The sequence below is a fragment of the Pavona decussata genome, unplaced genomic scaffold (assembly GCF_977016875.1).
Source record: "Pavona decussata unplaced genomic scaffold, jaPavDecu1.1 SCAFFOLD_289, whole genome shotgun sequence".
In the NCBI taxonomy this organism is placed as follows: domain Eukaryota; kingdom Metazoa; phylum Cnidaria; class Anthozoa; order Scleractinia; family Agariciidae; genus Pavona; species Pavona decussata.
Genome location: NW_028145689.1, coordinates 227,624 through 240,000, shown reverse-complemented (window position 1 = coordinate 240,000; position 12,377 = coordinate 227,624). Strand labels below are relative to the sequence as shown.

The 12,377-nt window shown below is 39.7% G+C and overlaps 1 pseudogene across 1 annotated transcript; it reads right to left on the bottom strand.

Annotated features, from left to right (window-relative positions):
- Nucleotides 1-2,173: 2,173 nt before the first annotated feature.
- On the bottom strand, nucleotides 2,174-10,166 carry LOC146455010 (ribitol 5-phosphate transferase FKRP-like; annotated as a pseudogene). The gene is made up of 4 exons (XR_014859124.1): nucleotides 9,954-10,166; nucleotides 9,432-9,508; nucleotides 5,178-5,492; nucleotides 2,174-2,652 (listed from the first exon to the last, which is right to left on the bottom strand). The product of XR_014859124.1 is annotated as a ribitol 5-phosphate transferase FKRP-like (transcript).
- Between the last annotated feature and the right edge of the window lie 2,211 nt (nucleotides 10,167-12,377).

Here is a 12,377-nt window from a genome sequence, read left to right as displayed (position 1 = left end):
CTTTCCGACTGATTTTGAATCCTTCTTGCAATTTGCGCGCTGTCCGAACCCGCTCTCTACAGTCATTATGCATGGAATAACTTAATTTGAAGGTTTGTTACTGCCGTTTACTTTGTTGGCACACAAGCCAAATTTGACGACGAAGTCGTCAGATAACGCATTTGGTCTAACAGTTCCACAAACCATGACCCCAACAGGCCATTTTCACGAAAACAATATTTTAAAACAAGTAAAATAATTCACTTTTTTAACAATTAAATTTGGTAATCCCACCGAGGTTTAGAAAAGGACGAAAAATACACTGCGAGCGCTCTCTCTTTTGCTCGAAATTAAGCTGGGAAGAACGGATAAAACTGAGCGAACACGTTATTCGAGGAGCGAGCGGCAAAGCCGGGAGTAGCACGGACATCGGAAGGCAAGCGCGCTATTCGCGGCTTCGGTGCTCGCGCCTCGAATTAGTCGTGTTTACTTAGATTTTCGAACAAAAGAGAGACTACTGGCATTGCATAGGAAAAACGAAAACCTAAAGGTTTCTAGTAGTTGTAACAAAATTACTTCATCATGAAAATCATCTATGACAACCAGCATTTCAGCTCCCCTTACAGTATTACTTGATAAACATGGAGGTTATGAAACTAAACAAAGTAATAATTTAAGATAAAATCTTTCCAAATCAAAAGACGTTCTAGATATTGTTATAGAAATTGTACAAAGAATAGTGTTATTGACTTTCGTTCTCACTCATTTTCTTCCTCAAATTGACCCAAATCGGCTAGATTAATCGGTACTTCCAAATAAGCCTTAAACTCGAAGTTTTATCACGTGTAAAAGTTAAACGATGGAATAAGAAAAAGCCATATTCCATGGTAATAGAAAAAAACTAACATAGAAATGTTCATTTTATTGTTATAAGTCTGATATCAGATGCATGAAGAGATGTTGTATCGACTCAATAAGCTTTTCAAAGTACATACAAAATGAATTGTTTTTAATCAACCTCGTTCAAGGGTCTCTTCTCTGAAACTTCCCCGGGAACGAAGTTGTGCCTTTAACTTGCTACATGTTTAACTGACGTGAGGATTTCCTTTGAGAATCTTTCTGAAAGGAACCATTCAAGAGGGCTCTATGCAATAGTGACATAAGGTCAAATTCATTCAAGTAAATGGGATATCAAATTCAACGAACATCTTACAACTGCCCAAATGTTTAACTGACAACTGACGCATGGCCAAAGTTTCAGTTTAGTGATATCTGAGATTTCAGACCTGGCGCTTCCTAGCCCAAAAAGTGGTATTGTCCGCAACAATAAGGACTTCTGAAGATATTGTTACACACTCATTCTTTCGGTTTTGAAGTTTCGTTCATTGATACAGCACAAGTATGAACACCAATAATACACTGAGTATTCCGACATCAGGGAATCTAAGTTTTGTGTGCCCTACTAGCAGAACGTTTCTTTCTGGCAAGTCTTTTGGAATCTACAAAGTCATTCGCGTCTCAGGTATTTCGCGTAGTTGGCTTGTTTAGCGTCCCCGAGAAAAACAGGGACGCTAAACAAGCCAACTACGTGAATTACTTCGTACATCAAAAGACTTGCCAGAAAAAAAAAAACAATAAAACAACAACAAAAAAAAAAAAAAAAAAAAAAAACCGCTCTACTTGGTTCGGAAGAAATTTAGTGGCAAATTTTCCACCGGGCAACTACCAGCTGATAGTCTTTCGACAGAAACAAAAAAAAAAAAAACAACAAGAAAAAAACGATCTTTTGCGTAATTACTAGTGTCTGTAAACAGTTGTGGGCCTTCACCACTATCCACCTCCACCATGGCGAATATTTAAAAGTAAAATAAATTACTTTATTTAAGTGTCAATGTGTTTCGCGCAGAACACTAATTGAGGACACTTCACAGATCGAATTTGATTTTGGAAGAGTTGTTTTTTGTGAAGAGGGGAAAACCGGAGAAACCCGAGAAAAACCTTTTGGAGCAAGGACGAAAGCCAACAACAAACCCAATCCCATGCACCAGCGAGGCTACCAAAATGCAACTGTTACTCCATCCGGCTACCTTCAGTTGCACCGACCTTCAATTGAATGATACCCGCTAGGATTACCGCCACTAACGTTCAAGCAATAACCGCTGCTCGTTCTTAGCCAGAGGTATACGCTTCAATTTCAGCACCCATTGCTTGCTCTTAACCAACAGGGAACCCAACACTTCCACTTACAGGGGAACTGGAATCTGAACGTTCCGTAAGACCATGGATATCTGAATGCTAGTAACCGCTTCGGCGAATTAGGAATAGCGATATCGACTCCGTGGAAGTTTATTCTCGCAGTGGGTACAGCCCACGACAGTGGAAAGGTCTCCAATGTGTGATGCCATCTCACCAGATAATTGTCCCTTATGGAAGCTGGGTAAAATTTTTGAAGCATTACTTCTGCTTTCTCAACAGCTGTTCTGTTCTGAGCTTTCCACCTAACGAAGTCAAGAGACACTTTCTCATATGTCGCCGCTAGTCCATTTGCATTGATACCAGACACAGCTAATTCACGGAAGGCTTGTGAAGGGTTTGAACTCAAGAGAAACGAAATATCTGCGTCATGATCGTGAGGAAGAATATCACGCAAGCGATAAGCACCGAGCAATGTCCCTGAAATTAGGAAGTAAACGGAAAAAAAAAATGGGTTATTAATTCTTCCCGCTTTGTAAAGTTGAAGAGACCTACTCCCGAGGCTAAGCAATGAGGTCAGCTTTTGCGTCGCTAAGTTTATCCGTCTGTTTGACCAGTTAAAACCTAATTAGGACAAACGTAAACAAACGTCATTAGTTAAACGAAAATAAATAGCTCATGGTTTCCACATAAGATCACTACAAAAGACGATCACGTAAAAATGCGAAACGCTGCGATTTCGTGACAACGCGATGGAATACACCGAAGAAAGTTGTATAGCCTTGTTTCCCTACGTTCGAAGATGACGGATTGATAGCTTTTTCTAACTTCCATGACCGTCGGTGATCGCTAGCGATGAGGGGGCAGCCAAACTTCAGATTCTTTGCATAACGACTAGACTGTGGTATCGAGGCACGACCGACTAAAACCTGGTAACTGCGATCGCTGTTCTCGACACCGACTTGATCCCTTTGCCCGTATTGCTAGATTCATTGGATTCAGAGAGAAGCCTTAGATACCCTAATCCCTTTCCTTCAAGTAAAATGAATTGCCAACGTAACGTTTTATCCTACACAAAATTTATCGGTCACGTGCTCTACTGATGAGATATTTCCGAGGGTTAAATCTTGACCGCTTCCCGCTTTTTTTTTTTTTTTTTTTAATTAGAAAGCGAGTCCTTCCATTCTGAACTCTCGGCTCTTTTGTAGTGTAGCGTAGTGGTTAAGGCACCATACTTAAAATTCAGAGGTCCCAGCCGGATTCAAGTACCGCTCTGACGAGATAGGTGGGGACCTTCATTGACTCGAATTTATCATGGTCTAAACATATGGATGAGATTGCTAAAATTATTACTTCTGATATAGGAGCTGTTAAGAGGGTTCAGGCCATTGATTTATGAAGAAAAGACCATACTGCTACATTGAGCTCTTATTGAACCGCATTTCAACTACTTCTCCCCTGTGCGGGAGGGTCTAAGTAACGACTTGGCCGACAAGTTAAACTACAAAATCGAGCTGTTAGGATTATAACTACTGTAGGTCTGAATTCTACTCAAGTGCCTCCCAGCTCCGTAACAGACTTGCGTGGGATGACCTTTATATCATGCACCAGACGAGTAAAACCAAAAAGTCAAACCCCAGAATACTCGCAAGGCTTGTTCATGCCATTCGGCACTGATTATGAGCTCAGAAACAAAGAAAACAAATTTGGTCTGACTAAGCTCCGCACGGATTTTTATAAAACGCAACTTCTCCTGCAGTGGAGCTCGTTTGTTGAATAGTCTACCGGCTAACGTCATACCAGCTTTAAGAAGTTTAACGACAAGATAAATTTGTGAATGTCCTCCTCGATCTCCTGCACGGCAAACATGTTAATCACTTTGTGTGTATTTGTTTTTGTTTGTTTTGTTGTGTTGTTGTTTTGCTATTATGTTTTGTTATGTGACCAGACTTAAATTCCGGCTGCAGTTGTTTCTCGGTAGCCTCGAGTTCAGCTCTTAGGTTCGTGTGACAAACATCCTGAATACTTTTAAAAATGGACGAGTAACCAGGGTAACAGATAATATTTTTTTTTTCAAAGCGTTCTCTGGTTAAAATTTAGGAAAGGTTAAAACGAGCTTTTGATTGACAGTCTGCAAACTTTGACAAGTGATGAGTAAAAAGCGCGAACATGAAATGTATATTGCAAAAAGTGTGAAAAGCAAAATTATAATAAAGACCATAGAAATTCTTAATGAAAATAAAATGCTGAACTTTTACTACGAACTTCAGTTTAACATTATATTCCCCCGAAGAATTTTTATTGTTTGTATGATAATTTTGCTTTTTCACACTTTTTCTGGTATATATTTCATGTTCGCGCTTTTTATTCATCACTTGTCAAAGATTGCAGACTGGCAATGGAAAGCTCGTTTTAAATTTTTTTTTCTTTTTTCTTTTTAATAAAATATTATCTGATCACTGCTAGGATTTGAATGTTGATGGGCTGCATACAGTTTTTTCAATTGGCGTAGTCAGATCAAAGCTTAAAGCTTACAGGCATCTTCAAAGAGGCTAACCTAACATTTCTTTCATCCAAATGGGTCGCCATCGAATATCTTCACTGGACGGACGAGGCATGCCGATTTTGATAAACTTATTCATAAAAACAAAAACAAAAAAAAAAATCTTTAGCTTTATACTTTGATCCCACAACGTTAATTGGAATAGATGTATGTGAAAGATATGTGAAAACTACAGCTATCATTTGATTACCAGGCATATAGCATTACGCGACAGTAGAAATCCACCTTAAAACAGTCCCAAGAATAGTATTTTCCGAGTTTTCAACCTTGTATTTTAATTTTTTTTTCCTTTGTTTCATTTTGTTTCCTAAAACGCCATGGGCAGCTTGTGATTATAAAAGTGTTATTGTTAATAATTATTATAAAGTAATTTGCCAAATTCATTCTTCCACCTCTGGGGACATTCTTAAACTTCCCTTCCAAAGCATGGACTAAAACTTACCATAGTCAAGCTAGTACACAACACCAAACTTGTCAAACGCCCGGGAAATATTCTGCACCATGATTCTAAGCATTTGTAGCTTCTCATCAGGTAGGAAGCATTCGTCGTTATATCCCCCACTGACAGATGGTAACACAACAAGGTGGAGACTGGCAATGGCAGCCATCAAAACAAACCAGAGAATTATTGATAGCCTTGTCCATCTTCTTGGACTCAAATATTGGCCGAAAATGCGAGTCATTGTTGTTTAAAAACAATTCTTCACTTCGCCTTGATCCATGATACGCGTCTTGATGAAAACGCAACGATCGATCTCTGAAAAAAGAAATTCGAATCTTAAAGAATTTTTGATCGCTCGTACAAGTAATATACCAAAAACGAGCGCGAGTGTTCCATCAGGGTTTCCAAACACCGAGAAACAGATGAAAGCACAACACCGAAGACTAGTCCGGGATGTGGGGTGGGGTAGGGGGGTGTCTGGTGTTGGGGATTTATCTTGGGATATATAATGAATGTGAAACCAGGATGCCCTTCCCAGAGTCAATTGATGGAATAGCTAGGAAGAGTGAACTAAAGCTGTTAGGAGTTAGAGTCAATGAATATCCATGTAATTGGGACACTCAATTAGAAAATATGCTAAGCAAACCGAGTTCTAGACTTTGCATTCTTAGAGTTTGTAAATACTACGGCTACTCACTACAAGAGCTCACACTACTGTTTGACAGCCTGGTAATGTTCCTTTTCACCTATGCGATTGAGGTGTGGGCTTGTGCCCACTATAGTAAATATCTCTCCCAAATTGATAGGTTTTGCAAGCGGGCTCTACGTTATGGCTATTCTTAGTTTTCACATGACGTCATAAAAAACTGAAATTCATAACTAAACACAATTTTGGGTTTTTATCTTCATCACATATAAGAAAATCTAAATTTCCATCGGCTTGCTTGTTTTCAGCAGGATAGCATTCTTTGTTTTGAAAATGGAGCAGTTTGAATTTTAGATTTTTGCGCAGTGCGTGACAGAAGGATTGCTGCTCTAAACATGTCACGTACACGAAAACATCGATTCGCCTCGAGTTTTTTTTAGGTCTGATCAGCTAACATGTAATAGAAGCGTTAATGTCAATGTGTGAAAGTTCAGCAGAGAGAAGAAAGGCTTTGAAATAGCCAAGGTAAACTCCAGATGTTTTTGCTGGTTTCCGGCCGCCATGTTGGTGCCCATCAGACGGGGCACCAACATGGCGTCCCATACTAAACTCTGTAATTTTCCGTGGTACATTTTCTCGAATAACTCGATTAGGAGATATCGCACAGCCCTGTGGCTTTCACACGTTGTTTATGTATCCCTCTTCTACAACATATCAATTTCTTGACTTTATCTATTAAATGGTTGAGGATTTTATTTTTTCACTTGCCTGATGATGCGTGAGGTGAAAACCACCTATACCAGCACATATACACCTATAACTGATCTAATTACTATCAAAGATACTATGGGATAAGATAACTGCTGATAATACTCATCCCCTTCATGAACTGTTTCCAGCCCAGAAATCAAAAAGACTTAGGAAAAGGCTGCCACGTGTCATAACTGAACGTCATAAACGCTGTTTTGTGAATAGATGCCTTTTCAATTTTATATGTCTTTGCAGGTTTGTCAATAGTTTGTGATTAGTTCTTTTTTTATAGTAGTTAGCTATATGAAATTGTAAGTCCAGACGTATGATTCTGGGCGTGTTTCTTTTTGCATTTGTTAATAAATCATTCATTCACTTACTTACTTTTCACTTTATCTTGCCTCGGACACTATTGGTTTACTAAGGAATGCACCTTTTGCTTTCGTTGTCTTACGTCACTTGAGAGTTTGGGTGTACTATATTATTCATCCATTGTATAATTGCGAACGCTGAGACTTGGCAGATACTTCCCAGTCACATGGTCAGCTCTGGTTAATTACGTAATTAATTTTCTCCCTTCTTCCCTTACTTTTAAATTGACTTTTGGTGTCTTTCATCGTTACTCGTGTATCGCGGTGTCGGCTGCTTCGGTCAACACCCCTTGTAAGAAACAACATCCGACGTCGATCAACTTTCGATGATTTGTCGGTGGTCTCTCGGTGACGGATATGTCGGTGATCTGCAGGCGAAGTAACGACCTAACATCGATAGCGTGAAGCGGCCGACTGTCGCTTACACATCAGTCGATACATGGCCAATACTTGACTGATACTCGACGGAAACTCGACCGCTACCTGCTCGATAAATCGACCGAGAGTCTTCCGAGATGTCGACCGCTACATCGGTGGATACCCCCATAAGGGAGTGTTCATTATTTATGGGGAGGGGGGGGGGGGGGCTGGCAAATGGGGAAACGGAACGCTTCGAACTTTCCCCCCCCCCTCTGTGATGAAGAATAACTCCCCCCATCCCAGCTAGAACATGTAAACGTTTTTTACCACCCCCCCTCCCAATGGTGCATCTATTATCAAACCATACTCACTTAGCGCTTTACTCGCCTGCCTTTTGCTTGCTACGCTAGAAGTGGAAGAAACTATTACGTATGTTAATGTAAAGATTGGAGTGATACAGAGTGTAATCACTAGTCTGGAAAATACCACAAGGCAGCTAAAGAGGGTGTTTGTACAACTGGCAGACACAAAAAAATGCAGTGAGTAGGAGGCGGAAAGAGGCCAAGAAAAAGGCAAAACAGAGGAAAGGAAAGAGAAAAAAGACTGTGCCAAGCTGCAGTTGTGGAGTCCTTGACTGGGCAAAGTGCAGAAGAAGTTATATTGCCACTGTCAGATGACATGATCTGTCTGCAAAACACTGACAGTATTCACCCAACCGTTCTAGTGAAAGGCATAGATTAACTTATTTCTGAGGGCGGCCTATCTGTTGGTGCAGCCAGTGAAATCCAAACATATCTAACTAGCAAATCCATTGAATGGAACCCATTTGCTGTGTAAACTATTGGAGTGAGATTATGGTTTGATTTACTGTGGTACAAGTACATTAAATGTCATGCGGTTTTAAAGAATTTAAAAAAACCTAAAACTAATGATATCAACCTTCAAGCTTTTTTGTCCTCCCCCCCCCTCTTCCCCAGATCCAGAGTAAAACCTTTCTGACCCCCCTCCCCCAAATAGGGAAGTAAACTTCGCTTGCCCCCCTCCCATTTGCCAGCCCTCCTCCCTATAAATAATGAACACTCCCTAAGACACTAGATCCATTTTTTCCTCATACAAACCTTACAATTTCGCTATTTGCTACGCAAAAAACTCTTGATGAGTATGCAGGTGAGAAAAGGAACAGCATTCGATATGCGACAGCGACATGATATTTCAGATTCTTGCTTGTTAAGCCATTGTCAGGCGTTGTGGAAATGACCGATTGGCAAGCGTTTGAATTTAAGCCGGCTATCGCGTTAGTCAGTTCCACATGGCTGCAGCCTTCCCTATTGTCTGCGTTTCTATTTTTGGCTGATTAGAGCTGTCACTAACTTCTACGGATACAAGCAGCAAATTCGTTCACGGTCCTCTGCGCACTTAATCATCACTTTGCGCTACTTAATTATAAATTTTAATATTATTTGCACCAGTGTTTAAATATTTAAGACAGAGCAAGATGACAGCTCTTCGCATCTAGTAATTAATTAAATCGCTACGAACATCGCACTTAATGTAATTAATTTCTTAATGACTGCCAAAGAAGCGCCCTTTTCGGCTCCTGTTTAACGATTTAGCACTTAAAGTATTTGTTTTTCGATGTGCTTGCTGTATGTGACTCGCTGTTTGCTTGCGATGGATTTCAAATGCAAATAATAAGACATGTTGATTATAGATTAAAAAGTCACGCAATTATTATTCAAATAAGCGTGGTGGTCAACAATCGGCATCATTATTTTTTCAAAAAGGCTGACTCTCCAACGAATGTTTTCCTGGCTAGATAATAAATTTTCCAAAGTTTTGAAAATAGTGAGTGCGATACAACTTGGTAAGTTGATAGCTAATTAATTATCGTTGCGAAGAAATGATAAGAAAATTCAACAACAACAACAACGTTCCGATTCAGCCTAGTTCGCGTGACCGGCGGACCGATGGTCCAGCTGCCTTAGCAGGCTTTTATAATTTTTGCTACATTGTATTTCAAATGTTGCACATCCACGTATTTGCGACTTCAGTGAACGCTGCAAACCCTAGCCCTAACTAGATCAATATACCATCGGTGCGAGTGCAAGCATTTATAGCATTTCATACCCACGATATATACAACTTCATAGTCGGCTCATCTCCGGTGTAATATGATTTCTTCCCCACAGCTAATAAACCTAACCCTGGCAATACAAAAAAGCCCATTAAACACAGCTTCGATAAAAGAAATTAAAAAAATAATAATAAATAAATAAATAAAAACATCCTCACCAATAAACCTAACCGTGACAATAGTCCATAAAAAACAAAGATTGAAAGTAAACGAATAAATTTAATATAGCACCGCGGATCACCCTCATATTAATATTCCTTGAGCTCGCTGTCGTCTACTTTGTTGTGCGTGCAGTGATCTTCTGAAGTCGTGCACATAACATGCCACGGGACTCCCTTGCGAAGTCGAGCAAAAACGTTAAGGTGAAATCGCGTTATTTTCTACCATTTTACCATAAATTCCACATGATTACTAGAGAGTAATGCAATACTGATATAAAACCTAAAAACAAACACGCCACTGACTAATGACTACATAATCGTTCATTTATACATTAGCATGTCTCGTGAACTTACCTGAAGATAATTTTGCCTTTAGTGTTGTTGTCGTCCGTTTCTTCACTCTGGAGTTCGGCATTATTGAAATATACACACAGTACACTTTCAACTGAATGTTTCCGTGTTCTACGGTGTTTGGAATTCACTCGGATGCGGAGAACTGGACTCTAAAACAACGTTTCCGCTTCAGCCTAGTTCGTGTGACTTGCAAAGTAATTCCTGGGAATCGCTGATCTATAGCCTGCGTCACAGACGGACTATAACCCCCTGTAATAACCATTATTACTGGGGGTTATAGTCCGTCTGTGACGCAGGCTACTGATCTACTGCCTTTGCAGACTTTTAAAAATGCTGGCTATATCGTACTTCAAATGTTGCATATCCACCTATTGGAGACTTCAGTGAACGCTACAAACCCTAGCCCTAACTTGATCAATATACATCGGTGCGAGTTGAAGCATTAGCATTTCATACAGCTCGATATATACAACTTCATATTTGGTTCATCTCCAGTGCAATATAATTTATTCTTTTTTTTTTTTTTTTTTTTTTGCTCTGTGGACTATTGTCAGGGTTAGGTTTATTGGTGAGGATGAGTTTGTCTTTCTTTGTACCACAGCTGTGTATTATGGGATATTTTGTATTGTAAGGGTTAAGTTTATTAGCTGTAAAGAATAAAATTAGATTACACCGCGGGTAACCCTCATATTAAAATTCCTTGAACTCGGTGTCGTCTATTTTACTGTGCGTGCAGTGATCTTCTGAAGTCGTGCACATAACAGGCCACGGGACTCCCTTACGAAGTCGAGCAAAAACGTTGAGGTAAAATCGCGTTATTTTCTACCATTTTACCATAAATTTCACATGATTACTAGAGAGTAATGAAAAAACTAGACAGTAATCAAAAACCCAAGGCTAAGCCATTTCTTCTTTCAAACTGGTACAGACCTTCGAACTCACCAATTGAGATATTTGATAGGTTCGAGGTCCTTCTGAGAAAGATTGAAGCGGAAAATCTTGAATCAAATATACTAGGTGATATCAACTGTGACATGATGGCAATTACCCCAGCTAATGAGGCTAGACACCTTATTGAACTCTGTGAATCGTATCAATGTGCTCAATTGATCAGGGAGCCTTCTCGCGCTACATCAAGTTCCAAATCACTTGTCGACTTATTTCATACCAATGAGCCAGACAAATTTGTTACATCAGGTGTGTCTCAGATTGGTTGCAGCGATCACAACTTAATCTATGTCTCTAGAAAATTAACATGCCCTAGGTCGCTCCCGCTAATAATTGAATGGAGACAATATAAAAATTTTGTGCCCGATGACTTTATGAATGACATAGCGCTGATTCCTTGGGACATAATAGAGCAAATTGATAATCCTACTAGAGCATGGGAGAAGTGGAAACAATCAATTTTAGCAGTAGCCAACCTTCATGCACCTGTTAAGAAAAGGAGAGTTAGAAACTCGAAGGCTCCTTGGCTCACCCGTGAAATCAAACGATTGATATGGGAAAGAGACAGAATAATGCGAATCGCAACCGTCACCAGCGTCAAAATTGCTCTGCTCCAGCGTCAAAATTGATTATTGGTGACACGGTGATAACTGATCCTCATGAGCTAAGCAACGCTTTTAACAGGCATTTCACTGATGTTGGCCCTAACTTAGCGGCTAACATAAATCCTCCTCGAGTCAATTTTCGTGATTTTGTAGAATCCTGTGACAGCACCTTCGAGCTTGAACTACTCTGACCATTGATGGATTGCGCAAACTTGTGAACGATATTCCTGTGGGCAAGGCTGATGGCTTCGATGGTATTCCAACTTGCCTCCTAAAGTTATCGTTTACACTTATTGCGTCTTCCCTGACACATATTTTCAATTTAGTTATTTCTACTGGAATCATTCCCAAAGACTGGAAGAGTGCTAGAGTAACTCCAATTTTCAAAGCTCACTCGAGGGTTGACCCGGCTAATTACAGGTCAATTTCTGTACTTTATGTAATTGCCAAACTCCTTGAAAAAGCCATCTTTAATCAGGTTTATGCATATTTAAATGACAATTAGCTACTTTCGAAATTTCAGTCTGGCTTTAGACCTATGCACTCTACTCTTACAGCTCTTATTGATATCACAGATAATTGGTATTGTAACATCGACGACGGTTTGACAAATGCCATTGTTTATTGACTTAGAAAAGGCATTTGATACTATTGACCATGAGATCCTCCTATCAAAATTGAAGCTGTATGGGTTTAAAGGTGCAAGTCTCAATCTTTTTTGAGACTACCTCTCTGATAGTACTCAAGTTACAGTTATAAACAACGCAAATTCTGAAACTAACTTTATTGGTTGTGGGGTGCCTCAAGGTTCAATTCTTGGCCCCCTGCTATTCTTACTGTACATAAATGATCTCCCAAACTGTAAACGTAA